The following is a 4,622-nucleotide window of genomic DNA, read 5'->3' on the forward strand; positions in this document are numbered from 1 at the left end:
CATAATCATAACCGGTGTTAAAGCCCAAGAAGAAGAGACAGAGGAAGCACATTAAGGAGAGTACGTTATGTTTAATGAGAGAGAGGGAGAAAGTGAGAAGTGTACAATAAGGGATAGCGATAGTGTAGACAGATGCTCGGTTTTTATAGTGTGAGAGAGAGTAGAAGAAAGAGAGAGACCCACTTCTCTGGTTCCCACATCTGTAAAATCGAACCGGAATGGTGAATCAGATATGGGATTGGGAGCGGTTCGAATTGGAATCGGACTAATCTGGACGATTAACAGGCCAACCGGTCAAGTAGATTTTTTAAAAAAAAATGGGTCAAAAGATTTTTTTTTTAAAAAAAAGGAGTCAAAACAAAAAAAATATTTTTTTTAAAAAATAAAAAAATTTAGATTAAGTGTATACAATCAAATTACATATATTTATCCTACAAAAAAAAAATTGAAACAACTTTTATATAAATTGATATTTGAATGCTATGAAGATATGCAAGACAATTTATAATTTGACATAAATTCAATTGATGAAGTTACAAAGTCCAACTAACAATGGCCAGTAGTAATGAGAATGACTACTAGTATGTGATTATAAGTCTACTTGATTTGAGCTATTTTTGAAGCCTAAACTTTTATAATTAGACATAAAAATAGATTTAAGCTTATTATAAAATTTGGTGGTGCACCTTATTTTGATGTTTTAAGGTACATAATTAAGGGCTTAAACAATCAAACTAATATCAACATTCAAATAGTATCAAAATTCAAATGGTGTTGTTTCGGTATTGAAAATCTTAATGACATTCTCAAAATCTATTCTTATCTTTAATTAAATAATTATAAAATTTAGAGCTTCAAAATTAGTATAGATTGGCGGATTTTCATCAAACTAATGAAGAACAAATAAATAACGGTCAAGAAAACTTGAAATTCGGTAGTTTTTTATCTCAAATCGACTATTTTATAGAGAAACATTAATAATTTTGTTCAAATTAATCTCTTTAAAATCCTTAAAAGGCTGATAAAGTTCGCAAATTCAAATCAATCTTGAACCCAAAGAAAACCTGTGGGTTCTGTAAAAAATAAAGGGCCATGTATCAAATAACGGAACTGTTACGTGACATCGTTATATGTAACGTTATAACGTTAAAACAATTTTTTGAACAAACCAGTCCAGCTAGGTAAAATACCAGCTGGTTAGAATGAAAATCGAGCGGTTCAGATCGGTTCCAGTTGGTTTTGGCTTGGAGGTTTTTTGGGGAGGTTTGTCCTATAGCTTGTACTTTAAAACCGGTGCTAACCAGAACCAGGAGGGTCCCGGTTTCAAGCTAACCGGTCGATTATGGTTTGAACTGGATGATTTTTCAAACATTGGTTGCCACGAAAGAGAGAGAGAGAGAGAGAGAGAGGATAAAATTTTTGGGCTTTTGGGCCACTTCGGACTGGCCCGGCCCGATAAATAAGTGTTCTTTCTTGACAGGCCGAAGCTCCTTCGTGGCTCGAAACAGGCTAGGAAAGGGCCTAAAATTCTGACCCGGCTCGGACTATTGACAACCTTATATAAACTTTTTCCTTTTTGAAATTTTAAATTTTATAAGTAATGTTGAACATATACTCTATTTTAGTCATGCTAAGATAGAGTATATGGAATGCAAGTTTAGTAATAATAAGAATAGAGACAAAGGAATAGTTAAGATTAACAGTCGGGAAGTACAAAAAAAACCGTAATTTCGATATCTTGGGTTGATAATACAGGAAAATAGAGAGATCGAGGAAGATGTCGCATATAAAATTAGAGCTGAGTGAACGAAATGGAGATCTGTAACTGGAATTTTATATGATCACCACGTATCAATGAGGCTGAATGGTAAATTGTATAGGACACCGGTGTTACCAGCTTTGCTCTATGGGGTAGAATGTTGGGCAAACAAAAAACAATATACCCATAGAATTAGTGTAGTAGAGAGGAGGATGTTGAGATAGATGAGTGGCAAGATAAGAAGGGATATAATTCGAAATGAATCTATTCGATACAATTTAGGTGTGCCATCAGTATGCGATAAAATGAGAGAGAGTAGATTTAGGTGGATTGACCAAGTGTAGCGCTGATAAAGTACAATACCGGTTAGGAGGTGCGAGTTAATTCAAGTTGAAGGATTAAAAAGGGCAAGGGGTATGACCTCACTGAGGATATAGCTTTTAATAGAGAAAAATGGAGTCGACCCTAATTAATTGGAAGAAGTCTAAAATGATGATGATAATGATGATGCAGTGTTGAAAATAGGCTTTCTATTTTGAGGTTTTTGACATAGAACTACATCTCCCAACAAAATTTAGAGGTGTTCTACACTTGTTTAGTATAAGGTAGGCTGTTGTTTGCACAACCAGCCAGATTGACCCGGACCCAACCATTGGATGTGGTTGATTTTGATCGTTAGGGTGGTCGAACCAAGAACCTAAAAAAAATAAAAAACTTACAAAGTCCACAAAATAAAGAATTTGTTCATAATAGGTTTTTATTATGTTTTCTAATTGTCTTGAAAAAGATTGGGAAGTATTTGGGCGTATATACATATTTTTACATTTTTCTTTTTTTTTTTTAGATTAATTCTAAAATACCTTTAAGCACAAATTGATTTTTCAAAATGAATTTTTTTCACTACTTTTTTAATCTCATTTTGATGTATTTAGTTTAATCATGCTTTAAACATAATTTTTTTATTTTTTATTTTTTAACTTTTTTTTGGCATGGTCGGAACCTACATGGTTGGGGCTGGTTACCCGGACAGGTTCCGGATTATGTGGACCCGATCCATGGCCGGCTTATGTTCCCCATTCGTGTTTTCAAACTGGGCCCTTATATTCCCAAAGATTACAAGAAATTTTAGTTTGACGATGTTATGCACTCTCAAATGTCATGGACTGAAAATTTTGACCTTAAAAATTCAAAAAGTGATTATCTCGACCATAATTCATGAATCAGTCAGATAAAAAGAAGAAACGAGTATTAAAATATATTCTTCACGAAAATTAAAATGAAGGCTCCAAAACCAGAAAAAAATTGTAAAATCATCTAATTTACAATTTGAGAGAGGACTTCGAGAAGGAAACATAGAGAGTGATGGAGGTACTTTTCTAGTCTCTGTTGAGAAACATCAGAATCCGCTCCATCATGAGCGAAGCGTTGTCACAGTCCAGCTGGCACAAATGAAAAATATGGTCCTCCTCCTCTATCTCCATCACCTCCGCCACCCCCTCCCACCCACTCCTCGTCACATCCTCATAATACACCCACCCCCTGTCCTTCAACATGTTCTTCACCGCCACGCAGACCAACACATTTCGACACCCCAACCTCTCCAATGCCTCGGCACTGGGATTCACCTGGGGGTCGTCGAGACCACTGGTCTCCGGACACAAACCTCCACATCTTCTCTACTGACTCGCTCCTCTCTTTCTCTCTGTCTCCTTCAAATCGGTACCCAAGAAGAGTGGGTGAATTATTACCAGTCCATGCACCCTCGCCCTCGTACTCTCGCCTGCACGACTATTCGTGCAGTAGGCAATATTGGCCCTGCACTGTCTCCGTCTAGGAACAGGCGGTCAAGGTCGGCGTGGTCCCTAAGCCACGAATCAGAGAGACCCATGATCTATTGGAATGCAGCCCATGCATCATCGTAGGCAGCTAGGAGTGGGTGCTCGGGGGTGAGACAGTAATCCACAGAGATGATGAGGGTGTTTGCTTTTGCCGAGAGGGCGACGAGGTAGCGGTGGTAGAAGGGGGAGAACGCAGACTCAATGACAAAGGCACCGCCATGGAAGTAGAGGAGGGTAGTGAGTTTTTTGCCAGTGGCACCTGCAGATTCTGGGCGGTAGAGTCGGGCAGAGACGTCCGGCAAGATTGCGATGTCTTTCAACGAGTTGCTAGCATTGGAGAGGGGCGTCGAGGGGACTGTTTGTGTACCGATGAGGCGCTCTGTGGTACCGTCTTTGTAGATTTAAATAAAGGGGGGGAAGTGGAGGATTTCTTTGGGGTTTGCAGGCGTTGCCATTGTTGATGAAAGAAAGAAGAATTATGAAGTGAATGATCAAAATAAAGTTAAGTAGAATGGTGGATGAAACTACAAGAGGACGCTATTACAAAGAGGAAGGATATCAGCTTTTTTGGTGCATAAGAAGGAAGAAACGAGTATTAAACTTTACAAAGAGGAAGGATCGGTTGAAATTATCTTTAATACCATGTGGAAGAGGGGAGATGGTCGCTAAAAAGTAGATGATGAGTTGATGGCCATATTAAACCGTATTACACTGTGCAACTAGCATGCAAAAATGGTAACTTTTTGGCCTCATACCGCATTGTGGAAGTCGAGATATCTCTGGCGTATCTCTACCACAAAAACAAAACTTTACATCAAGGGTGCGGTTTGTATAGAGCATAGGCTCTAAACAATTAAATTAGAGCCTACTTTCAAAGACATCAAGAAATATGGTTTCAATATTAGAAATCTTTGTGATAGCCTTAAAATATATTTTTATATTTATTTATAAATTTTAAAGCTTCAAAAATAGTGTAGCTCGACAGATATATGAAAACTTGAAAATCTTGAAAATTGATGGTCCAA

The 4,622-nt window shown here is 37.5% G+C and overlaps 1 pseudogene; it reads right to left on the minus strand.

Annotated features, from left to right (window-relative positions):
* Nucleotides 1-3,135: 3,135 nt before the first annotated feature.
* On the minus strand, nucleotides 3,136-4,357 carry LOC105420564 (putative carboxylesterase 2 pseudogene; annotated as a pseudogene).
* Between the last annotated feature and the right edge of the window lie 265 nt (nucleotides 4,358-4,622).

The sequence above is a fragment of the Amborella trichopoda genome, chromosome 8 (assembly GCF_054954075.1).
Source record: "Amborella trichopoda isolate Santa Cruz 75 chromosome 8, AtrichopodaSantaCruz75HAP2 v2.0, whole genome shotgun sequence".
NCBI classification, from domain to species: Eukaryota; Viridiplantae; Streptophyta; class Magnoliopsida; order Amborellales; family Amborellaceae; genus Amborella; species Amborella trichopoda.